The sequence below is a fragment of the Mesoplodon bidens genome, assembly GCF_964165515.1.
Source record: "Mesoplodon bidens genome assembly, chromosome: Y".
Lineage (NCBI taxonomy): Eukaryota > Metazoa > Chordata > Mammalia > Artiodactyla > Ziphiidae > Mesoplodon > Mesoplodon bidens.
Genome location: NC_138180.1, coordinates 18,722,303 through 18,749,013, shown reverse-complemented (window position 1 = coordinate 18,749,013; position 26,711 = coordinate 18,722,303). Strand labels below are relative to the sequence as shown.

Sequence of the window (26,711 nt, the reverse complement as noted above, 5' to 3'; positions counted from 1 at the left end):
TGTGGTCAGAGCTCAGTTCTTTGTGCAAGATGCGTTGAGCACCAGGGATATCTAGCTTCATCTGTGCTTTCAACACTTACAAGTGGTTACATTTGCCAAAGTTCTGTTTCTAAGATTTAGCAATGGTGTCTGTCTCCTTCCCGGAACTCCTCATGCATCCAACTACCTGACGTCTCCATTTGGAGATTATTAGACATTTCAAACCTACTCCAAAAGGAAGCACTTGATTTACTGCCTGACATCTGCTGTTGCTCCGTTTTTTCCCAACTCAGCATGTGGGACCTCCATCCCATTCTTCCAGTTGCTCAGCCCAAAACCTCAGAGTCATCCTTGAGTCCTGCTTTCCCTCGCACGCTCCATCTAATGCATCAGGAAGTCCTGTCGGATCTTCCTTGGCCATATATCCTACATCCAAGTGCCACCTCTCCTGCTGCCTCGTGGCCCACGTGACCATTCACTTTTACCTAGATTTTAGCCTCTTAAGTTGTCTTCTTGTGCTTTTTCCATTGCAGTTTATTCTTCATTCGCGATAAGTGATTCTTTTAATGTGTGACTTAGCGTGTGTCACTTACCTGCGCGGAGCTGTCCTGTGCTGTTGACCTGACTCAGAGTCATGTTCAGAGTGGTTAACTGCAGAGCCCTCTGAAGTGTAGCTGCATTTACCGTCTTGGTCTTCTAGCTCGCTTCTCCCTGCTTTTCCTTCTAGCCATTCTGGCCTTCTCCCTGTTGTGAAAATAATCCAGGCCCCTCGCTGCCCCATTGTCTTGCAGTTGCTGATTCTCTGCCTGTAACCCACGTTCCCCGGTTACGGGCATGGCTCACTCACTTAATGCCATGGCTCTGCTCAAATATCATATCAGGAAAACTTCCCCTGACTCTCCTGTCTACAACAACACTCCCTCACAACCCTCATCACTTCCTCATCCCCCTTCTCGGCTTTCTTCCTAGCACTTACCATCACCAGACATGTTTATTTGCTTATCTGTCCCCTTCTTCTAAAAAATAAGCCTCCAGAGGACAGGAATGTTGCCTGGTTCTTAGGAGGCAGTCAGTAGATACTTACTGAGAAATTTATTTAAATGATGTATAAAAAACATGTTACAGGGCTTCCCTGGTGGCGCAGCGGTTGAGAGTCCGCCTGCCGATGCAGGGGACATGGGTTCGTGCCCCGGTCTGAGAAGACCCCACGTGCCACAGAGCGGCTAGGCCCGTGAGCCATGGCCGCTGAGCCTGCGTGTCCGGAGCCTGTGCTCTGCAACGGGAGAGGCCACAACATTGAGAGAGGGCTGCATACCACAAAAAAAAAAAAGTTACAAAACACCTTGTTCTGAATAACCTTTTTAACTGGACACTGTTATTCACTGGTAACTGAAATTGCTTTTTCTCCTTCTTGATAATAGTGCGTAATGGGAAATCTGAGTGTTCCCTTTCCATCCAGTCTCAACATAATTTACCAGTCAATTTAAATGAATTCGTGAAATGTCTTGTAATCAGCTCTCTGGTGACTACACAGAGGAAGTTGAAATCCATGTCTTTGCTGAGTGGTCGGAACCAACTGGCCAGAGCCGTTCTGAATCCAAACCCCATGGACTTCTGTACAAAAGATTTACTAACTACAGCATCTGAGAGAATTGTGAGTGACAGTCGTTTGATAACAGGGAATGTCAGAACATTTCATGTCAAGATGTTAAAGCATGTTATTTTTATCTGTCACACATTCCCTGTTGTCTACAACAAAGACATAGTCACCATGTGTGCCCAGTGACGTTTTTAGTGCTTAGTTTTCTTTAATATTGCAAAGTAGTTCTTCATGTTAAGTTAGTCAGCTTACCTCAGGAAAAAAGGTAGAGTCCAAAAAGGAATTGAAAACATGCTTGCAGAGCAGCATTAAAATGTGAGGTGAACATCCTACTTAACTGTTTGTTAGGTAATTAAATACAGGAGTAAGATGAGGTTTAATGGAATGACTTTTGCATTTGAATGATCAGTGGAGCATTGACTGGTACTGTTGTCAGTGTGACGACGAAGTTGTGATTTTTGTGTGAACACATATTTCTCATTGTTGTAAGAGTTGGGTGTAAGTTCCAGGAAATTAACACAGAGACAGGCGGAAGGAAAGGAATGTTATTTGAACCCCTGTCTTGTGTTAGGACTTTCATATGCATTTTCTCAGTCAGTTCTCACCCTCTAAGGAATCCCAGATTTAATGATTGTCAAAGCCTGAAGCCCAGAGAGGTTAGGAGTTTAGAGACCTAGCTTTTGAGTGAAACTGAGGTGTAGACACAGATCTGACCCCAAATCCCTGTTGTTTTGACTGTATCACTTGTGTTAGGAAAGGAAGTCTTGGAATGTTTTTACTGTCTAAAGAGAGGATTGAGTAAAATGGGAAGAACCACGGAATAAAAAGAAGGAAAGTACAAAACAGTTTATTGTGAACATCTTTATAAGAATCACAAATAAAAATATAGTTGTTGTGGTTGTAGGGGGACTGAGGCCTGTAGACTCATCAGTAGCTCTTTCCAGTAGTGAAAGTGGTTCTTAGATTAAGGGTCATTTTGGGGTTTTGCCTGATCATCACCAAAGCTTCTGTCTGACAAAGGTCAGCAGCAGTTCAAACAGATGTCTTCCACTCTCTCGCTCTCCTGTGCCATCCCAGGAAGAACCGCTCGTTCTCACTAGTGTCTTTTGTATAGATTGCCTACCTAAAAGATTTCAATGAAGACCAAAAGAAAGCGATAGAAACTGCATATGCCATGGTGAAACACTCCCCAGCAGTTGCCAAGATCTGTCTGATTCATGGACCACCCGGGACAGGAAAATCAAAAACCATTGTGGGCCTCCTGTACCGCCTACTGACAGAGGTAGAGTGTGCACGAGGGCATCTGTGCCCTTAATTGAGTATGTTGTTTTACTTTAACGTGTAAATAACTACTAAAGTGTGTTTTTCCCTTCACTTCTGTGTATCTTTTTGATACTGTGTGGAACTATATCAGATAAAGCGGTAGCAGAGGTAGAGAAGGTTATAAGAAATAAAAGGAACAGAAAATGTTATCTTGTGTGAAACTAATTCTAAGGGCTAGAATAGTGGTCCTCGGGCTTTATTATAGGTCACGGCTAATCCCAGGAGACAATCTTGAATGTATTCCTGGGTTACATTTTGGATTGAACATTGAATAAAATAAGTGGATAGTAAGGTAAGGCTCAGAGAAGTTAGATTTTATGCCAGAGTAATTTATTTTTTCGGGCACACCATGCGGCATGTGGGATCTTAGTTCCCCGACCAGGGATCAAACCTGGGCCCTTGGCAGTAAGAGCACTGCGTCCTAACCACTCGTTGGCCAGGGAATTCCCAGCCAGAGTAATTTTTTAACATCAGTGTAAGATGTAGGTGCTTTTATTTACTTTTAACTAGTTATTAGGGGAACTTTCAAATATATGTGACAGTAGAGAAGAACTATAACACTGCACAATAGAGCTTATCAGTATTGTTTGTTTTTTTGTTTGTTTGTTTATTTGTCGAACCAGAGGAGGGGGCATTCAGATGAGAACTCCAATGCCAAAATCAAACAAAACCGTGTCCTTGTGTGTGCACGTTCCAATACAGCTGTTGATGAACTTACGAAAAAAATTATGCTTGAATTCAACGAGAAGTGTAAAGACAAGAAGAATCCTTTAGGTATGATACTTATGTGGGCTTTTCATTTGTTTTTGTTTTCAGTGTTTAGTGTGGTAACTTTGAATGACAAAGAGCAAGCCAGTTCTGGTCATTTTTTCTACTTGAGGCTGTGGCCCATGTGTACTTACTGCTTTGTTTACTGAATATTTTGGAGCATTTATTCTGTGCCAGGCCCTGTGCCATTTGAAACACCTTAGAGCAGCCCTTGATTCAGTTGTGTAGGGGTTAGGGAAGACTTTTAGAGGAAATGATATCTAAGATGAAACTTGGAAGAGCAATGAGGAAGTGAAGTGGGGAGAGGACTCTGGTGGAACTTACTGTACATAAAAAGGACCAGAAGCCAGAGAACCGTGGATGGTTCAGTCTAGCTAGAATATAACGAGCTCCACCAAGGCAAGGGCTTTTAAAAATGTGTTCATTGTAGTAACCCCCGTGCCTGGAACAGTGCCTGGCACTCAGTTGGGACTTAGTAGATGTTTAGTGACACAAAAGCTAGAGCAGTCATCACTTATGGTTACCGAGTGCTCACTATGTGTCAGTACTCAGAGTAATCCTCTGAGCCATGCAATAAATAACCTATCTACATTTTATAGGCGGAGAAGCTGAGGAGTTGAGATGTAAAGTATACCACAGGGACAAGTCTTTTCAGTACAGTTGACAGATTGAAGAGCATTGCCACCGAGGATTCGGAATGCTTGAGCGAATGTGTAAAGTCATTTCTGTGCACTTAACCTTAACACCTCCTCTCACACCAGCCATCCTGAGTGGCGTGGTTATGGCTCTGGGTCGGGCTGCTCTTCTAAGCACATGTATCTCGTCTTCCCTAAGCAAATTTTATTTTCCTTGATGTTACCTGGCAGTGACCTAAATCAGTTAAGATTCAATTAGGCTTCAAATAATAGACACTCCAACTACAGTGGCTTAACTATGATAGAAGTTTATTTCCTTCTTACTCAGAAGCCCAGAGATGGGCAGCTGAGGGATGATACTGGCGTGATGACTCTACTTCCGAGTCTTCAGAGACCTAGGGTCTTTCTACCTTGTTGCTGCACTACGTGGGACCCCCCCACTCCTTAGTGCACCTCATGGTCAGAAACAGCTGCTCCAGCACCAGTAGTCCCATCTAGCAAGTGCAAGGAAAAAGGGACAGATATACTAGCTGTGCTTTAAGGAAAGTTCTGAGACGCTGCCAGTAGCACCTCTGCTTATTTCCTTTTGGCCAGAACTTAGTCCCGTGGCCACACCAGCTGCAGGAGCAGCCAGGATGTGTCGTCTGTCTTCGCAGGGATCACACATATTTCCCCTTTTATTGCACATGTATTAGCTACATGTAGAGGTCATTTGCTTTTAAAACTGAAAATGCATTGTGAACGGCAACTTTTCTACTCACCATTATGTTTGTGAGAACTATGACTTTATGTATCGCTGTACATGGATACGGTCATTCATGTTAACTGCTATAGGGTGTCTCATCTATGAGTGCACAGTTCATTCGTTATCCATTGATAGAAATGTAAGTTCTTTCCCTTTTTTTTTTTTGTTATTTCAAACTTAATTCCTGTACTTGTGCCTGTTTCTCCAGTGCAGGATGAAAACGTTTACTGCAGTGACTGAGTTGTATTGTGTTGTACTGTACAGCAGCTGAAGGGAGTACACTGGAGTACTGTGTTCTTACTCACGTCTCCTGAGTATTCATACAGGCTGCTAGGGCAGTGCTTTCACACTGTGGCTTGTGACCAGTTAGTGGATTGTGAAATCAGTTTAGGGAGATCAGAACCAGCATACTTACACAAGATAAGATAGAACAGAAGAGAACAGAAAAGATTAGAGTGTAGGTAGTGAGGGGTAAAGTATTGTTTTGTGAAACCTGTTTTATTGGTGAGGTATGAGTGTACTGGCTTTCAATGTGAAGTGTACCTCATACTATAGATCACGGTCAAAAGAGTTTATAAAAACACTGGTCTACTGTATATATACCTAGAAATGAGAATGCTGGGTTGAAGGATTTGTGCTGATTCTAGATAGTGCCCGGTTCTGCTCCAAAGTAGTTGTATCAAATTATACAACCGAGAACAGTTCCCGCGTGGTTTTCACTTTCCTTTCCCTGAGGGAGGGTAATAAGCCCTTTTTCAGTTGTGGGCTGACAACACGAGAAGGCTGGGACGAAGGTGGCACAAGTGTAGGGTCTAGGTTGTATTTTTAATATTTTTGTTAGAGAGAAAATGACATCTCTTGTCAGTAAAGACGGCTTTTTTCTTCTTATTCAGTACTTTCATTTTTGCTTCTTTTCACTATGTCCAGTGGTCCTGGGTGTCCTTTACAGAAATACCTTGGACATCTCACCATTAAGTGTGATGTTTGTTCCTGGGGTTTGGTATATACGCTTTTATCAGGTTAAAAAAGTCCCCACCTAATTAGAGTTTTTTAATGAATGGGTGTTGAATTTTACTGCATGCAGTGTTTTTTCATTCATATACCCCTCCCCCTCACCATATGGCAGTGCAAGCACAGAGTCCTAACCAGGGAATTCTGCTTTTCTTTTCTTTCTTTCTTTCATTCTTTCTTTTCCTTTCCTTTTTTTTTTTTTGTGTGTGTGTGTGGTACGCTGGCCTCTCACTGTTGTGGCTTCTCCCGTTGCGGAGCACAGGGTCTGGACGCGCAGGCTCAGTGGCCATGGCTCCCGGGCCTAGCCGCTCCACGGCATATGGGATCTTCCCGGACTGGGGCACGAACCTCTGTCCCCTGCATCGGCAGGCAGACTCTCAACCACTGCGCAACCAGGGAAGCCCCTTTTCTTTTCTTTATTTTCTTCTTTCTTTCCATACCCCGAGGCTTAAGGGATCTGAGTTCCCTGACCAGGGTTTGAAACCAGGCCCATGGCAGTGAAAGTGCCGAGTCCTAACCACTGGACTGCCAGGGAATTCCCTACAATGCTTTACTAATTTGAAAATATCTTTGATTCCTAGAATAAGGTCTGCTTGGTTGTGTACTATTATTTTTTTACCACATTGCTGGATTGCTATTGATTTTTTTAACTGACGGCAGCCTATAATTTTTCTTTGTCATATCTTTGGTTTTAGTATTGAAGTTATACAGACTTTAAAAATGAAGTTATAAAGGGCTTCCCTGGTGCCGTAGTGGTTGAGAGTCTGCCTGCCGATGCAGAGGACATGTGTTCGTGCCCTGGTCCGGGAGGATCCCACGTGCCACAGAGAGGCTGGGCCCATAAGCCATGGCCGCTGAGCCTGTGCGTCTGGAGCCTGTGCTCCACAATGGGAGAGGCCAGAGCAGTAAGAGGCCCGTGAACCACAAAAAAAAAAAAAAAAAAAAAAAAGAATTTATACAGACATTTATTTGGGATGTTTCATATATGACAGGGAATTACCTGTTACTTGAAGGTTAATTTGTTTTTAGTGTTGTTTTTTGGGGGGCTTCTTGTTTGTTTGTTTTTTGTCTGTTTTTTGACAGATGGGTAAGTTTCTGTGTGCTGAATGTCTTTAATTGTTGGTTTATTCAAGTTTTCTACATTTGAGTGAGTTTTGCTAATTCATATTATTCAAGAAAAATCTCCACTTCACCTTAGGTTTTCAAATATATTGGTATAACATTGTTCACTGTATTCTCATTTTTAAAATCTCAACTGTATTTTGGTTGGGTCACCTTTGTCATTCTCTGTATTATGTGTTTAGGCTCTAAGTCCACATGTGGCATGGGCCTATAGTTGGAAAGTCCTAGAAGAGAGTTTTTTTTTCCCAGCTAAGCCCAGGCCAAGATAGATTCATGTCGTTTTCATCCCTCCACCTCTTCCATGCCCTCTTGCTTTCTAGTGGACTTTAAAATCCAAGCCCCCTTTATAAAATTTCTATATGTTGATTGGAATGGTAGTTTTGCTGATGTAGATATTTGTCAAACTCTATAGAACTAAGGATTTTTAAATCTCTGCATTTGATTGTATGTAAATGAAAAAACAAACACCTAAGCATCTAGAGAGTGACCAGCCCTCACCCTGTTCCCTCCAGGGAAGCCACAGCAGCTCAGGGGCTTTCACCTCTGTTTTTCACCTTTCTCTTTGTTTTTGGCCCCTAGGAATTTCTCTTACATCCTTCTGAGCTCACCCTGCAATTTAAAGGATGTCTGTTTTAACTTCTGGAGCATTTTTAGATGCTTATAGTGGCTATAAATCTCATCCACCTTTCTGGTAGAAACACAAGTTAGCAATTTTGACACCTTCAAGTAAATGTTGGTCAGAGAAGATGGCTTCAAATTTTAGAAGAATGAGCTGAACTAGGAACAAAAATATGTGTAAACAGCTGTATAATGAGTTCATTTATTCATTCAGTGTATGTTTATTGTACTTACATGCCAGCTGCGGTTCTAGGCTGTGACCAAAACAAAACCTGGTTCTTATGGGACTTGGATTCAGTGGAAGGAGATAGCAAACAAGTATGTGATGTGTCAGATTGGGATAAGTGCTAATAAACGCTGCATGATTGCTATAGTTTAGTAGTTCAGTGAAGCAGTGGGAGCCTTTTAGATTAAATAATATCTGAAATGTGCTAACCTAAAATTAAAATGTGGTTAATAAACCAGTTAAATGATGCTGACAGTTTTTGGAATTACCATATTCCAGAATTTCCAGCATCTTGTGTCCCTTAGATCCTGGAGTGGCATTGTAATGTGGAACAGTGTTTCAAAACCGTGGTTCTCAGTATTCTGCAGAAAAGCATTTGATGGTCCTGTAAGATTCTGTTTGGGGAATTCAGACCTGCATTAATAGAGAAAAGTCTTCATCTTCGAAATATCCTATGGTCAAGAAATTTGTTTTATTTTCACTCGCCATTTCCCAAATACATTTTACCATGGAGTGATGTATAGAACATAGTTTGAGAAGCATTAGTGTAATAGAATCTCAACTCTGCAGTGTACTGCTTGTGCAACCTCAGTAGCTTTTATTAGGTGGAAATTAATCCTTGCCTTATAGGATTCTTATGAAGCAAATCTAAAAGAATGTGTGTGGAACCTCTAGCGCAGTTCCAGGTATTTGGTTGATTAATAGTTCATGTTAGCTCCTTTCTCTGATTGTTAATATATTTGCTTAGAAATAATTATTATGTACAGAAATTGACAGCATTCTTATTAACCTCTAAGTGTGACTTCTATCAACAGGAAACTGTGGAGATATAAATTTAGTACGTCTAGGTCCAGAAAAGTGTATTAATACTGAGGTCCTAAAATTCAGTTTGGACAGCCAAGTTAACCACAGAATGAGTAAGTACTGAATAAAGGTATATATAAATTGATTTCTGTTTCTTTTTGTATGGTAGAAAATGGCATGGGCATTAAAGGTAATTTGGAGACCCTAGAAGTAGTCTAGTTTTGAAAGCTAGTTTTTCTTCTCATTTGTATGCATATGTGTGTATTTGTTAGAATCAACAGCTTTTTATCTTTTTTTTAAAGAAAAAGACTTACCTTCTCATATTCATGAGATTCACAGAAGAAAGGAATTTCTAGATCATCAACTAGATGAACTTTCTCGCCAGCGTGCTTTATGCCGAGGTGGAAGGGAACTACAGGTATCTAAACATGTCTTGATCAGTGTTTTTTAAAAGCTCATAGATAAACTAGTTGGTGAGTATTTGATGCCATTCTTTCATTGTGGAATAGCATAATTTGTGTACAAAAATGTACACAGAAATGGTATGCCTTACATTAGGGGTTAAACTTTTTTTAAAAGAACAAGATAGTAAATATTTTAGACTTTGAAGGCCACGTGCAGTCTGTTTTAGCCACTGAACGCCACTGTTAATAGCATGAAGGCAGAGTAGATAACACGTAAGTGATGCCCCAAGGGTTGGCCTGCTTAAGCAGAAAGCGTACCTGCAGTACTCTGAACAGAACTGAATCATACACACTATTAAGGATTTATTGGACTTCCCTGGTGGTCCAGTGGTTAAGAATCTGCACTTACACTGAAGGGAGCTCAGGTTCTATCCCTGCTCAGGGAACCCTAGTTCCTCATGAGCATCCCTCATGCTGCACAGGGTGGCCACAAAAAATAAAAGAATTTATCAAATTAGCACCTACTGATTGAAGCATGGGGTGCTGGTTGTCGGGTTGCTGGACAATGAGCTGATGTTTAAAAACAGACCACAAGAGAAAGCGAAATAGAGAAGTTTATTTTCACAGGTCTTGAGGAAGGTATAAGGCATGTCTCTTGGGGCATGACAGGCAGGTCAAGGGAGAGTGCAGACAGAGAGAGGCAGGCCCTGGCGCACATGTCATTATCAGAGTCCATGCGTGGAGTACTTTGGGGTTCCCAGGCTAGGGCTGGATTGGCCAATTTTAACTGAAAGAGAAGGGTTTTGGTAAGTAGCTTAGAGGGTCTCTTATCTAAAGGGCATATAAGGGGAAGGCACTGGATGGCAGAGGAGACTGTTGATCACAAGAGCTTATGTTGGCTGGTGGGCCGGTGACTCCACGGGCTGCCATCTAGGGCGTGCATGTGTGTGAAGGGGCCTAGTGTTAGTTTGGGGTCTCTGAAGGCTGCTTGGCAAAACAAAATGGATGCCAGGGCATCAGTACCATGGAGTAGCTTAGCTAAACTCTGACACACAGCAATACAGAAAGACTGGTATAGAGAAAACACACTGGGTGAATCAGTTTTTCATTGGTAAAGTACTGGCTCACCCTTTTGAAATGTGAGGCAGTCCATTGGAAAGCATTTTAAAATGCTTAATTTAATTTTAATGGTGGCATTCTGATTTTTTCCAGAGGCAAGAATTAGATGAAAAAATTGCCAAAGTTTCACAAGAAAGGCAGGAGCTTTCTTCTAAAATTAAAGAGGTAAGTAGTTCACCTGTAGCACTTTACTGGTATTACTTTTTCTTTTTTAAAATTATGAAATATTTCAGACAACCTGTGGTCTTTTCTCAATTACATTTAAAAATTTGGGGGAATTCCCTGGCTGTCCAGTGGTTAGGACTCTGCTTCCATTGCAGGGGGTGTGGGTGTGATTCCTGGTCAGGGAACTAGATCCCATGTGCTGCAACTAAGAGCCCGCATGCTACAACTAAAAGATCCCTCATGCTGCAACTAAAAGATCCCACACGCTGCAGGGAAGATCCCACATGCCACAAGTAAGACCCAGCGTAGCCAAATAAATAAATAAATAAGTAACTATTTGAAGATACAGGAAAAAAAATACACATCTGAATTCAGGTAGAGTGACAGTGGCTGGGATGTGGCCCAAGAAATATAAGCACCTTTTTTCTCAGTTTTTGGCTGAAAGCATACACTCCTTTTACTTGTTTCTGATCACAAAAAATCCTTCTATAACATGTATAACTTTTCTCAGTTTTCTTTGGATATAAAAATATCATCTAACATTTATATTGGTCAAAGCTAGAATGAGCCAGGTGTGTACCCCATCACCAGCATGCAGCCCTTAATGAAATGAATTGGCGGTCAGGGAAAGAGAGGGTAATACTCAACTGGTAATGGTATTTGTATTTTTGAGCTGAAGTTTTCCTCTTGAATGTATTATTGACCTTCTCTGTGTGGCTAAATAAATATAATTGAACTTAATGTGTATTTCCACTAGCAGTTTGTTTATTTAAATCAAAAGTTATGTGGAAAGCTTTTTATTAAAACTTTAAGCTGAGCCCAAAATTAATCTTCCCACATTTAAGGATGAAGTCCATGTTTACCAGTATTATGGTTTTTGCCGCTGATCACATTGTTCTGTGGGCCATTAAATTAATTTTCCTTGGCAGTTTTACTCATTAGATAGCTGAGAGGAGAGGTATGTGACAGTTAACATGTGAGCACCAGAAGGCCACAGTTGCCACCCTCTCTTCACATACATGCCTTGGCATCCATGGTTGAATCTATCACATGTTCAGGGATGATTCACGACAGCTTTTTCAGGAGGGGAGATAGGCTACCTGAATCTATGATGAGAGTACTAGTTTATTAATTTGAACACTGAATGATATGCATTGTGAGGTGTCATTCATACTGTTAGTCTCCATCACGGTTTATTCCATTATAGTCTGGACCAAGGTTGTTGGATTCCACTGTGGAAATAGAATGCTTGTCAGTTTCACAGGCGTTTTTGTTGGTACTATCCCTTATAAAAGAACAATATTACATACTTAAAAACTAACAGCAAAGTGTATGTTCAGGCTTAGTTCTGATCCTGGTTTTACTCAGATAATTGCTTCACAACTCAGTAGAATTACTTAATCTTTGCTTATTCTGATACCTTCCCTCATACGTCAGGCTGTAAGAATTGTAATCCACTTCGACCAAATTAAACCTGAATAAATTTTTCTTAATGTGCTTATTATTAACTCATGTTCTGAGATTAGACTCCACTGCAAAGTGTTCTTTCTGGTGGCTTCTGATTATCTTGAATGTTTCTGCTGTTTTCTAGGTTTGAGGTTCCTACCTAACATTTACTAGACATTATTCTGCCACATAATAAGTGTAGTTAAGAATTTATATACAACTGAATGTTGATGAACTTTTATTCTCTTAGGTTCAAGGATGCCCACAAAAGACACAGAACATCATCATCTTAGAGTCCCACATCATCGGCTGCACACTGAGCATGAGTGGTGGTTTGCTTTTCGAGGCTGCTTTCCGTGGGCAAGGGGGTGTCCCCTTTAGTTGTGTCATTGTTGATGAGGTCAGTAAGCAGTCGGCCATACAGCTTTGCTAGGAGTAAGGAGTAAGTCTTAGATGAAGAGTGGCTGCCGAGATGTTGACAAAGTGGTCTTTGCATCTGATTTTGACCTGCCATTACATATGTATTCTCTTATGTTGAAATACGCTGCTAATGACCCACCACGATGAAAATTGCTTTTTCAGTATCGGCACTGTAGTCTTAGAGATTCCTGATTGTTCTTCATAAAATCCCTCCCAAGGATTATTCTAGCTCCTGCTTGGGATATCTCTGGTTACCTTTTGTTTTGTTTTTTTTTTTTGCGGTATGTGGCCCTCTCACTGTTGTGGCCTCTTCCGTTGTGGTGCACAGTCTCTGGACGCACAGGCTCAGCGGCCATGGCTCATGGGCCCAGCTGCTCCGCGGCATGTGGGATCTTCCCGGACCGGGGCACGAGACCGTGTCCCCTGCATCGGCAGGCGGACTCTCAACCACTGCGCCACCAGGGAAGCCCTCTGGTGACCTTTTGAAGCATTTTTAATATAACTATGGACAGCTCTGAGCCACCGTATTTTCAGCTAACATCTTTATTTCTTTTTTTTTTTTTTTTTTTTTGCGGTACGCGGGCCTCTCACTGTTGTGGCCTCTCCCGTTGCGGAGCACAGGCTCCAGACGCGCAGGCTCAGCGGCCATGGCTCACGGGCCCAGCCACTCCGCGGCATGTGGGATCCTCCCGGACCGGGGCACGAACCTGTGTCCCCTGCATTGGCAGGCGAACTCTCAACCACTGCGCCACCAGGGAAGCCCAACATCTTTATTTCTACTTCATTCATTGAGCAAACATTTATTGGGTACCTACTGTTTGACAGAATGTAGAGCCAGAAGACAAAAGAGATGGAAAATGAGGTACAGAGAACCCATCCAGGAGATCCAAGATCCAGTATTCACCAAAACGAAGGAATAGAAAAGATGGAAGTGATGAAATAATTGAAGGAAATGCCATTGAATTGAAAAGAAGCTTGAGTCTTGCAACTGAAGCGGCCTACTGAGGAGCAAGGAAGAGAGAGGGGGTGGGGCACACAGACACACAGTCCCCCCAGGCATGTGCCCAGCAGGGACAAAGAAGACAAACTGGCGACATGACATGGCCCTTCTTGCTTATGGGCTGCTTCCCAGGTGGTAGTGGCACCTGAGTGGTGGCTGACTTCAAAACGTGTGTGTGTTTTTTTCCCCCGCTTCGGCGTTTAGAATGTTTTTGTTGTTTTGTTTTCTAACCAAAGGAAGTTCTTATTTTTGATCTTTGGTGCAGAAGGAGAAAGTGTATGTTTCTGAATGGTTAGGACACTTGTGAATTGGATAGACTGTATATGGATAAATAAATAATAGAGATAATTCTGATTATGTCTCCATTCTGTACTCTCTTACCAAGGCCGGACTGTCCTGTGAAGTTGAAACTCTTACTCCACTCATACATCGTTGCAACAAGCTCATCCTTGTAGGAGATCCTAAGCAGCTCCCTCCCACAGTCATTTCTATGGTATGTTTTTTCACATTCGTGTTGCTTTAAAGTGGAAGGGGCTTGTTTGGGTATTTTTTTTGTTTTGGGCGGCGGGGCGGTCATTCTTGGATCATCATCTCTTATTTGCAAGGATAAATAGGGAATGGCTGAGAAAAGAGAACCACTGTTGAGAGCCTTCATAGTGAAAGTCTCTGGAAATGTTCCTTTGTTCATAATGTGCTTATGTGTGTGTGACAGGAGCAGTGTGAGTGTCACAGACCAGAAGTTTAGGAGGAGGATGTCCCATGTGCAGTGGGCTGTTCCTTTGGGAAAGGCAGTGTGCAGCTGTTCTAAGGGCTGTATCTGATTTATTTTAGTAACATAAACACCAAAACAATAATAAAAGAAAAACTTTAAAAGCAGGGAATAGAATCCAACCTCCTGATTTATCTTTCAATATGTGCAAATTTGAGGAAAACAGTATAAAGAGAAATTATTCTTACAGTAACGTTTTTAATTTTAGGATTCTGTATCCTATAGCACAGGAAAATGCCGGTGTCCCTCACATCCTCTGAAAGGGAAGGTGGTGAAAGGAAAGAGGTTGTGGGCTGTGCTTGTGGGAAGATGAGCACCAAAGTTGTGGTTCCCTTCACTTCGTTTCTTAAATCTCACTAAAGATGGCTCCTAGAAATGCACAGCAGAATCAGGATTCAGATGTTTTGGGTAATCTTCATAGGTCTAGATGACGGTTTTGAAGTTTAATGAAATGTGAGCATTTTACTGATACATAGATTATTTGTACAAATATAGAGTAGTGGCTGCATAAACTGTCCCAGAGAACAGACCATTTTCACAGCATTTCTGTTACGTTATGGAAAGAAAGCAGGTTTTTTTGGTTAGTATTGTTTTTGACTTTGGAATCATCAAAATGATAGTGCAGTTCTTTGACGTCTGAACACTCGTGCGTGACTGTTCAAGGGAGTAGCCTAGGAGCGCCATGTCCCTGAGTGAAAACCTTGTCCATAGGACAGAGCTGCTGTGGGGGGTTCTGCTTGTGGAGACCTAGGAGGAGCCAGCTCTGCCCTGCATTCTTTGAATAGTTGCAGTATTTCAGAAACCTACTGATTTAACTTCCTGAAGGGCCTTAGCACGTGGTTAGTGAAAAGGGTTGTCGATAGGCCTCAACTTCACTGTCTCCTTTGGTGATTGATTAAAAACAGCAGAAATGAGAAAAATCCATTTGGGCTTTTCTTATTGTTGCAAAAATAATAGAGGCTTATTGAGAAGATTCAGAAAATAATTACAAAGTTAATTTTCTCAGCATGCCTTTCTAACCCTAGGGTTAAGTACTATGAACAGTTTAGTGAGTATTTGAACACTTTGTGGGCATGTGTGTGTTGACTTTTTTTCAGTCTGTGTTCATTGAGTGCCAGGCTAATTCAAGCACTGTTTTTAAGTTCTGGCGTCATGACAGTGACGAAAATTGACAAAAATCCCTGGGCTCTGGCTTCCCTGGTGGCACAGTGGTTGAGAGTCCGCCAGCCGATGCAGGGGACACGGGTTCGTGTCCCAGTCCGGGAAGATCCCACAAGCCACGGAGCGGCTGAGCCATGACTGCTGAGGCTGCGTGTCCGGAGCCTGTGCTCCGCAGCGGGAGAGGCCACAACAGTGAGAGGCCCACATACCACAAAGAAAAAAAAAATCCTTGCCCTCATGAAGCTGACATTCTAGTGGGTAACAGACAGTAAATAAGTTACTAGATTCAGAATGTCAGATGGCTATAGGGAATGTATAAATTTGTGTATATGTATGTAGTTTTTTTTTTTTTTTAATTTATGGCTGTGTTGGATCTTCGTTTCTGTGTGAGGGCTTTCTCTAGTTGTGGCAAGTGTGGGCCACTCCACATCACGGTGTGTGGGCCTTTCACTATCGCGGCCTCTCTTGTTGCGGAGCACAGGCTCCAGACGCGCAGGCTCAGTAATTGTGGCTCATGGGGCCAGCTGCTCCGTGGCATGTGGGATCTTCCCAGACCAGGGCTCGAACCCTTGGGTCCTGCATTGGCAGGCAGACTCTCAACCACTGTGCCACCAGGGAAGCCCTGTATGTAGGTTTTGACCTTGTTTAAAGGTGGAAGAATCAGTCTGTACCAAATTACCTTTTTTTCCAGTCAGTAAATAGATCAGGGATATATGTTCATGTCAAAACATAAAAATCTCCATCATTTTGTAGGATGGACTCAGTTTTTTTTTCTGGAAGTAGATGTGTTACCTCATATAAACCTCTTTCTTTTTTCCCAGAGTGAAATAAATGCAGTTTTTTAGCTAACTTGAATAGATAAACTTCGGGGGGTATAGATGAAATTGCCAAATGTCTACTAAAATATTCTCTTTAATTATACAAACCTATTTAATATCACATATGTAAATAATCACATATATAAGTAATATAAATAAGAAGTAACGCTTGTTTTCTCCACTCTGATAGTTTGTGAAACAGGTTTATTAAAACTTTTCACATACATCTTCAAAGCTCATATTGTCAACGTCACTCATAAAGATTGCATCATCTTAGTGGGTTTTCCAGAGCACATTTTTTGCTTCTAGATTATTTAAGACGTAATACTTTTTGAATCTTGATATGATGCTACCATTGAAAAGTATATCCCAAGGCACGACCGTGATAACATTAAGACAGTTTTCTTCATTTGTCAATTAAGTCACTGTGTTTCAGATCACAGGTTTGTAACCCTTTCTTGGATTTATGAAATCAACTTAGTTGCCTGTGTCCTCCACTAGAATGTAAGCTCTGTGACATTTGATCTTCACTGTAGACTGTCAGCACCCCAAATTTTAGCTGCTCGATATATGATGGATGGATGAAGAAAGTGGTCTTTCAGAGGCTTATTTACAATGGCATTCATTATTTCTAGTTGTGATAGCATAGCCCAGAAATAATTGTTAAAATCTGTGTTACAGTTCTTTGCTGCTTTTATCATTGATTCTTTCAGGTGACCCCTGTTAGCACCAAAATAGCGAGAGTTGTGGTCATTCACAAGATCACATCTCGTTCATAAGCAGTATGTGGGTTTTCTAAATAAGGGGAAAATACCTTAACTTTTGTAGTCAAGCTACATGGCTTTTCTAGGGCTGGAGTCGGAAATATCTTCTCTCTCTGAATCTTTGGTTGTTGGTAATACCTTGTACATTTGAGAGGTCAGTGATTGTTTTTTTTCTTTTTTTAATAGTGGGAAAAGTACACATGAATTCTTGCAGATTATTGTTTTGTTTTCCTCCTTTCAGAAGTCCCAGGAGTATGGCTATGACCACTCGATGATGGCCCGCTTCTACAACCTTCTGGAAGAGAACGTGGAGCACAACGTGATTGGCAGGCTGCCTGTCTTACAGCTCACCATTCAGTACAGGATGCACCCAGACATATGTCTCTTCCCTTCTAATTACATTTATAACAGGAACTTGAAAACAAATAGGTGAGCTCTGTTCATTGCATGTTCACCTGTTTTATTTGTAGGTTTGGCTGCTTAGGAAGAATAGCTCTTTTGTTGTGCTTTTAGGTCTTGTTATTAAAAACACAAAGGTTTAATAATTTTAATTACAAAAGTCCTATTGATTGTAGCAAATGCAGATAAATGAAAAGAAAGGGATAAACCCAACCCCTATTGATACTACCCAGAAGTAATCACTGGTAACATTTTGTTATATCTACTTCCAGTCCTTGTACTATGCACATCTTTTTTTTTTTACTTTTTCTCCTTTTTTTGGAGGAAAAAAGCACACCATGCTCTACATAGTATACTGTAGCATGCTTTTTTCACTTACTGTATTATGAGTAACTTTCCAATCATGATTGTTATATTTTAATTTACATGGGTCATTCTCCCTAGTACTAGAATAGAAATGAAATTCACCTGCTACCTCTCACTAAAATATGTTATTTACAAGTATTGAATTTTATTTAAAAAGAAGGTCCTCCTTGTCCTCTTAACTTTCCCTTGCTCTCTTCCACAGAAAGAACAAATAGTAATAATAATTCTAAAACATTTTCTCTTGTAATTTGACTTGCATTCTAAATGGTGGCTGCTCTTTTGTAGAATGACAGACACCATTCGGTGTTCATCTGACTGGCCATTTCAACCCTACCTCGTGTTTGATGTTGAAGATGGTTCAGAAAAGCGGGATAATGAGTAAGTTCTCCTTTTTCTTCAGTCCCCACTGATGGTCCCAGAATTTTTGTATTGTTTCTGTTCATATTTAAATTCAAAATACTTTCCATATAAATCTCTCTGCCTAGTGCCAGTGCACAATCATTTTCTTTTAGCTGGGTTGATAACTTCACCTTTTCAATCATAAATTACTGATGTCTTTATATATTTCAGTCTTGATTTTTTTTTCTTAACTGGGTAATGGGGGTTATGTTACCTAAAATGCGGTCAGCACTTCAGTAGATCCATGCTGAGATCCCAGCTGTGAGTAAAACAGACGTGGCCCCAGTGCAAGGCTGCTGTGGTCTAACAGGCGAGACAGACATTAACCAGGCCATCACCGTGGTGATTAATGGTTCCAGTTGGGTTAAGTATTGTGACGGATAAGTACAGATAAAGTTGAATCAAGGTGTGAGGCAGAGGGTGGACAATACTTCCAGCATGTTGGATTGTGAATCAGGTGGTTTGTGAATGACAGCACAAAAGGAGCAGTGGTTGCTAATTAGCAAGCACCTCAGAGGAGCCGGGGCTTCTTGTGAGAGAATAAAGGAGGAGGAACCCGGAGGCTGCATTTGTTAGCACAGATAGAAATGCCACCCCTGCATCATGACGTATGAAGAAATAGAAATTCCACCTCTGTGTCAAGAGAGAGCTGCAAAGCAAGTGGTGTCCTCCATGAGAATAAGATATTAGTTAATAGTGGTGGAAGGAGGAGCCCCTCAGTGAAGAAGTTAGAAATACGGAGCAGTTGACTGTGGGGTTGCTATTCCAGAGGGACTGTGGAAGTTGTAGTGGGGTCTGTTGGAATGGAGCAGGGGATTGAGAGTTTACCACATAAGTATTATGGAGATGGATGGTCACGGGAAGAGAGTTGGCCTGAGAGGTGACCAAATAAAGCTTTCAGGTATGGAAAAGAAAGCTAGCTGACTGGCTTGTCCGTATAGTAAGTCTTGAAATTAGAATAGTGAATATTTAAGGCTTTAAAGTGAGACAGATAAGGTAGCCTCGGGAATAAAGTTGCGCGTGCAGGGCATCCCCCAGTGTGCACACATGTTGCATTTGGTATGGTGATGAGGGAACACATTGTAGTTCAGGAGATGAGTTGGGAGTGCAGGATGAGGCCAGCAAGGACAGAGGACGTGATCCTGCTGTAGGGCCCCGTGTTTGTTCATCTCTGGGAGCCGGGTCACATTTAGTCCGTGTGGCTGCCATCCTCTCGGTCATGTGGTGCATGATCTGCATGACCTGTGGTGGGGAATGCAGGGAGGTAGTACATCTGAAGCACTTTTCTCAGTGTTGGGAAGATAGTCAATCCTTAATGTTAGCTATTCATTAGTCATATCTTCATTATTATTATGAATACTTTCGTTCTCACTGTGGCTATCCCTGTTTTAATAAGTGAAGAAACTGGTGCCTTAACATCACGTAACTCGAACCACTTTTCTCTCCTACAACTTTGTGTTTCACTGGGCAGTTATTTTTATATTTATTCATATGTACAATATTAATGGTCATTATAACAACCTCTTTGAATCACTGCTGACTGAATAAAGATGAAACCTACCTATGTACCCTTTACTGTAGTGGAAAACAAAGTGGAACTTAACTTAGCAATTGGACTGCTATTAGTTTTGATGTGTTGTATTTTTTTGTTTTCATCTTATTTAGCTCATATGTAAATGTTCAAGAAATAAAACTGGTAATGGAAATAATTAAACTTATGAAAGACAGAAGAAGGGATGTTACTTTCCGAAACATTGGCATAATAACCCATTACAAGGCTCAGAAGACGATGATTCAGAAGGATTTGGACAAAGAGTTTGATAGAAAAGGGTGAGGCATCTCTATTTTTACAGAGATTTTGAGTTTTTCTGTTGAATTAAAAAGAAAGAGGGGATAGAAGGAAAGAAGCAAAGGAAACTTAACTCTAGGGAGTGGTCTTAGACCCTGGTAGTATAGAACAAGGAGACCAGGACCCTGGCTTCATAGACTTGTGCTGGGAGGGAGTGTGGTTACACGTGTAGCCCCTGCAGATGGAGTGCCTCCTGCCAGTTCAAATGTCATCACCGTTACACTTGACAATGGAAGTGACTGAGAAATTCTTCAGGCCTTTACCTTTAGTTGGATGACTTGTTATCTGAATTCTAACTCTACTGAGAATCATGTATTCACATTTTCACTTACAATAAATTATTTAACCCTTTTAGTGCCTTCATGTATAGGGTGAAGATCATGTTTTTGTCTCCTTTATGCCTCAACAGTAAAATAAAAAAAATAAATATTAGAAATCCATTAACTCAAAAGTTTCTGCACCTAGAAACACACAAAGTACCAAAATTGACTCTAGCAAAAGCCAGAAACTTTGGATAGACCTATTAAATGTAAAAAGAGTGAGTTAGTAATCACTTTCCAACAGAGAAAAACAGAGGATCAGGCTTCACAGGTGAATTCTGTCCAACATTAAGAATTAGCACCAGTCCTATGCAAATGCTTCCAAAAAATAGAAGGGAACACTTTCTAACTCATTTTATGGGGCCATTATTACCCTGATACCAAAGCCATGGAGACATCACCAGAAAAGAAAACTATGGACCAATATCCTTTATGAATATGGATGCAGAAGTTCTCAACAAAATAATGGCAGCTGAACTCAACAGCATATTAAAAGGATTATTTACCACAGTCAAGTGGAATTTATCTCAGGAATGCAAGGTTGGTTCAACATATGAAAATCAGTCAGTGTGATATACCGTATTAAAGGGGGAAACCCCACATGATGGTGATCATCTGAATAAATGTGGAAAAGACATGTGACTGAATGCAGCAACCTTTCATGATAAAGATACTCAACAAAGTAGGAAGAGAAGGGAACTTCCTCAACCTAATAAAGAGCATCTATGAAAAACCCACAGCTAACACATCATACTTGATGCTAAGATTGAAAGCTTTCCCCCTATGATGTGGAAGGATGCCACTCTCTACTCTCTCTACTTGCACTACTTCTGTGCAGCACTGTATTAGAAGTTCTATGCAGAGCAATTAAGCAAGAAAAGGAAATAAATGGCATCCATATTGGAAAAGAAGAAGTAAAAGTGTCTCTTAACAAATGGCATAATCTGGGACTTGCCTGGTGGTCCAGTGGTTAAGACACCATGCTTCCACCGCAGGGGGCATGGGTTTGATCCCTGGTCAGGGAACTAAGATCCTGCATGCTGTGTGGCCACAAAAAATCCAAAAACAAACAAACAACAAAAAAAAACACACGTAAAAAGCTAAGAACAACAACAACAAAAAACAAACGGCATACTCTTACATCTAGAAAAACCTAAAAAAATCTATGCAAACTACTGGTCCTTATAAACAAGTTCAGCAGAGTTGTAAGGTACAAGATCAGTATACAAAAATCAGTTGTATTTCTTTACACTCTAGAGAAGTCTGAAAAGGAAAATTTCTTAAAATTCCATTTACACTAGCATCATAAAGAACAAAATACTTCGGAGTAAATGTAACCAAAGAAGTGTGAGCTCATACACAGAAGGCCAAAACGTTGTTGAAAGAATTTAAAGTACTAGATAAATGTAAAGACATTTCATGTCCATGGATCGGAAGACTTAATATTGTTAAGATGGCACCATTCCTCAGGTTGATCTACAGATTCATTGTTACCTCTGTCAAAATTCCAGCTACCTTCTTTTACAGAAATGGACAAGCTTATTCTAAAATTCACATGGAAGTGCAAGAGACCCTAAATAGCTTGACAGAGAACAGTGTTGGAGGGCTCACACTTCCCTCTTTCAAAATTTACTACAAAGCTATCAACACTGGTACTGTCATAAGGGTAGACATATATAGACCAAAAGAATAGAAGTGAGATTCCAGAAATCAGTCCATACATTCATGGCCAGTTGATACTCAACAAGGGTGCCAAGCCTACTCATTGGGGAAATAATAGTTTTTCAACAAATGGTGCTGGAATAACTGGATATCCACCCGCAAAAGAATGAATTTAGACCCCTGTCTCACACTGTATAGAGTAATTAACTCAAAATGAATGAGTGCTCTGAGTCTAAGAGACAAAACTATAAAACTTACAAGGAAACAAAGGTAAATTTATATGACCTCAGATTAGGCAACAGATTCTTAGATATGATACCCAGGCACCAGTAACCAAAGGAGAAGTAAATCGGCCTTCAAAAAAATTAAAATCTTACGTGTTTCAAAGGACACACTATCAAAAGAGTGAAAAGACAACACACAGAGTGGGAGAAAATACTTGCAAAATATTTATCTGACAAGTCATATCCAGCATATATAAAGAACTCATACAACTTAATAAAAAGATAATCTAACTTTTTAAGCGGGCAACGGATGTGAAGAGCATTTCTCAAAAGAAGATAAACAGAAATCCAACAGGCACATGAAAAGCTGCTCCACATCATTTGTCATGAGGGAAATGCAGATCAAAACCACAGTGAGGAGATATCATTTCACACCCACCAAGATGACTATCATTACAAAAAAAAAAAAAAAAAAATAACAATTTTGGAAGGGATGTGGAGAAATTAGAATACTTACACATTGCTGATGAGAAACTGCAGAAAACAGTTTGGCAGTTCCTCCTAAAGTTGAACATAGAATTACCACGTGACCCAGCAATTCCACTCCTAGGTACATACCTGAAAGAATTGAGAAAGGGTTCACACAAAAGCTTGTACATGAATGTTCGTAGCAGCATTATTCATGATAGTCAAAAAGTGGAAACAACCCAAATGTCCCAAAATGGTACATAGGTAAGAAGTAAATTGTGTATCTGTACAAGCGAATAGTCAGTCGTGGAAGGAATGAAGTACTGCTACCAGTCTACGACACGGATGAACCTTGAAAACATTATGCTAGGTGAAGGAAGCCCAACACAAAAGGTCCCATATTTTATGATTCCATTTATATGAAATTTCCCATGTAGAAAAGTCCATAGAGACAGACAGTAGATTAGTGGTTGCCAGGGCCTGGGGAGGGGGAGATAGAGACTGATGGCTGATAGGCACAGGGCTTCTCTCCTGGGTGATGGACATGCTATGAAATTAGATAGCGGTGATGACTGCACACTGTAGTGAATGGACTCAACACCACCAAATGGTGTGCTTTAAAATGGTGAATTCTGTGTTATGTGAATTCTACTCCAGTTTTAAAAGATAGCACTACAAAAGTAAGAAATACTACTGTATAAATATGTATATTTAATAATTATCTTTTTTCAGCAAATATGTTTCTCTCTTCGTAAATAGGCCAGCAGAAGTAGATACCGTGGATGCCTTCCAGGGTCGTGAGAAAGACTGTATTATTGTTACATGTGTCAGAGCAAATGCCATGCAAGGCTCAATTGGGTGGGTAACTGTCATCATTGATTCTTTGCTTGTTTATGATCCAGAGTTAGATCTTTTTAATCACTGTTAGAGAATACCATCATTTGCTCTATTTTCTTATATAAAAAATTGAGTAATATCATGAAGGTTTCTTTTTTAAGTTGTGAAGTTGATCCACTGTTAGGTCTGCTTCTCTTGGTACCTTGTGTATTAACCCATGTCACAGTGTGAATCTGTTGTTTCACTTGATAAGAGTGAAACAGATTATTGAATCCAGTATATTTTGCAGGGGCATGCTCCTCTCCATGGTATGTGTCATAATTGATCTACTATCATCTTTTTAGGATCTTTGAAGGCTTAAAAATCATACCATTAAAATTTCCAATATCTCATCCAAGTCAAAATAGGAAATCGACAGACAGATGCATCACTTTGAAGGAAAGCACTGGGCCTCTTGTTTGTTTGCTGTCCTTAATGGGAATTGCTTCTGTGTCGGGTCCTGCACCACGAGCTTAAAGCAGGAGCCCAAGAAAAGCTGTCTGAAATGCCTGTGTCTCACCTACACTGACATGCCGAGTCTTTCTGAAGAAAGAAGTAACTCTTTTTTTTTTCCTTCTATTGCTTAGGTTTCTGGCAAGTTTGCAGAGATTGAATGTCACCATCACACGAGCCAAGTACAGCCTCTTCATCCTGGGACATTTGAGGACCCTGATGGTAGGTACATTCTGGAGGACTGGGGAACTCCAGAGTTTGCTCATGATGACTGATACCGGGTTGAGGTTTTGTTTTTATTTTTCATCAAAGTGGAAATGATTTTGAGGCTACAAACAATAATGAGCCTCTTCCCACTGGTTGTTTTGTCCTCCAGCAGCTTCTTCCTGGGAGCTTTTATAATGCCTAAACCGCTCACCCTTTCTTAGCCCAAGACCCAGGTATCCGTAGTGTACTCTCAAGATGAGCTTTAAAAAAATTGTATCTATATCGTAGAATTGTTAAGAAGACATGTAAACCCATATATGTAAAGTGCTAGAAGATTGGTTAGCACTTAGTAAACACTCAGTAAATGTGGCTATTAGCCTAGCTTAATGCCAGAGAGAGGGGGAATTTGCAGGAAAGTGCTTGGATCTTCATTTTTGTCTTGGCACTTAGAGCAGCACTGCTTGCTGTTTCCCTTGAGGGGTGAGTGGCATCAGAGCTCATCCATGCGTACAGATACTCCTGTAGAAGGAGGGGCAAGTTTACATGTGTAGTCGACAAATAGTAATAGTACAGCTTAATTTGGTGAACCACAGCTAGATAAAGCATGTATTTGCCTGCCTCATTAGGTGTAATAACTCAGTTTCTCTAATTTCTGTATTTAACAGAGTCATTGTTTTATCTCAGGAGAGGTGCCAACTCAGTAGGATTTTCCCCTGTTTTGGTTAGTTCCACCAGAGGGCGGCCAAATACAGTCTTTCTCATTCAGCTCTTACCTAGATTTGTGGTCTTCAACCTTTGTTGTTTGTGTACCCCCTTGAAAGAATGTTTAAAAGCTGTGTATCCTCCGCTTTTAAGTTTATATTGAAAATGTTTCATCGTTAAGTGTTGATAAAGATTTTGTTTCTAATGTATCGTAAATATTTGACATTTTAAAAGAAAGCTATTAAAAATAAATCCATTATGCCACTCTTAAATATATCCAGTGGAATAGAGAGCAGTGCTATTCTTTCTGCTCTTTAAAATTGAATTGCCATTTATACTGTTTAGGATAAAATTCAGTGGGGGTAGTTTATATATTTTCATAATTAAAAGTCTTTCTGTTAATATGACTATTAGGCTTTTCTGCCACAAAAACTTTACATGTAAATTTGAAAATTTAAAGAATTGGTTTTCATAACGATTTGGGGAAACTGTGTGAAGGGTGTGTGGAACCTCTGGACTGTTTTGGTAACTTCCTATGAATGTATAGTTACCTCGAAGAGTTTTTTAAAAAAGTATATTTTTCCTGTGACCATAAGGATCTGAGTATTAACAAATGATATCTTGTCAGTTGAGTAACATATTAACAATTAATCTTTTCACACAGTTGAATTTTGATAATGTTCAAACCCGAAAAGTAAAATGTTTATAGAGTTGTGTCTCTTAGATGCCCTGATTGCAGGAGCCTTCATGGGCACCCCTCTGTTTACCACCCCCTTTATTTGACACCCAGGCGTGTTTACCTCCCCTAGCTGTGTGCCCTGTGGTCAGATTTGGGACAGGTGAGACTTGTGGTTGTGAAGGATGGAGTGGAAGGGCAGAAAAGCCCCAGGAGGACATAGGGAACTGGGGTTTGGAAGCTGAGGTTTGGAAATTGATTCCCAGAAAACGTGCTCACATCCCCCCGAGTAAGTATCTGTGAGCCCCAGAGTCACCGTCACGCAGATTTGAAGACCACTGACGTCTAGCTGCAGTATAGACGTTATTATCTTCACTCTGGGAAGCCAGTGTGACAAAAAGAGACCGACAGAACAGAGTAGAAAAACTTCCAGTTTATCATTTGGACTTCGCAATCCAACTTGCGTATTTGTCCTTGGGCTTCCCCCTTCCCGAGCCTCTTTTTTTTTTTTCTTTTTTTTTTGGTTTTTCAGCCCAGTTTCCCTTATGGAGATAGAATCAGTGATTAAGGCACTCGGTTTCCTCTGAGAAATCAAGACTAATAGCCCCTTCTCAGAACTGTTTTTGTGATCTAGGGATTGGATTAAACAGCAAGTTTAGGTGCAGTAGAATTGGCAGAAATAGCAGCAAGGCCATCTGCTTTACATCTGCTTTCCAGCCACAGGGTAGGACTCTCAAGAGCTCTCCTGAGTCAGGGAGATCTGAGCCTGGTACTGCTTACATGCACCTTCCTGATGCATGCGGTCACCGTACCGTGCACTTGATTTACGTGACTTACTTTAAAAGGCCCTGTGAGGTCTGCATTGCCACCATAGTTTATCAAATCCAAGAAGCCAATAGTTATATAATGTGCGTCATTATTTTATGCTCCACTATTGAACTGTGACACTTTATTTTCACTTAGAATTTTTGTCTTATACTGACCGAAAGAACTCTTTTAGACTTTAGACAGATTTTTATTGGGTTGGCCAGAAGGTTCATTTGTTTTTTTTTCTGTAGCATCTGAATGAACTTTTTGGCCAACCCAGTGTCATACCACTCTTGTTCATACCTAGGAAAAACAGCGAAATAGGTAGACTAAGATACCCCTGAAAGCATCTCACTCTCAGACTAACACTCTGGTCGTCCCCATTCACCATCCCATGTACCCTTGC

At 40.7% G+C, this 26,711-nt stretch overlaps 1 pseudogene across 1 annotated transcript in view; it reads left to right on the top strand.

Annotated features, from left to right (window-relative positions):
* Nucleotides 1-26,711, top strand: part of LOC308609735 (putative helicase senataxin) — a 70,022-nt pseudogene that overhangs the window by 41,071 nt on the left and 2,240 nt on the right. Inside the window, exons 12-24 of the transcript in view lie at nt 1,401-1,633; nt 2,694-2,861; nt 3,520-3,676; nt 8,843-8,944; nt 9,134-9,249; nt 10,448-10,519; nt 12,216-12,365; nt 13,771-13,878; nt 17,139-17,326; nt 17,948-18,040; nt 19,727-19,891; nt 23,344-23,442; nt 24,048-24,135. The product of the transcript in view is annotated as a putative helicase senataxin (transcript). The remainder of the gene's footprint in view (nt 1-1,400; nt 1,634-2,693; nt 2,862-3,519; nt 3,677-8,842; nt 8,945-9,133; nt 9,250-10,447; nt 10,520-12,215; nt 12,366-13,770; nt 13,879-17,138; nt 17,327-17,947; nt 18,041-19,726; nt 19,892-23,343; nt 23,443-24,047; nt 24,136-26,711) is intronic.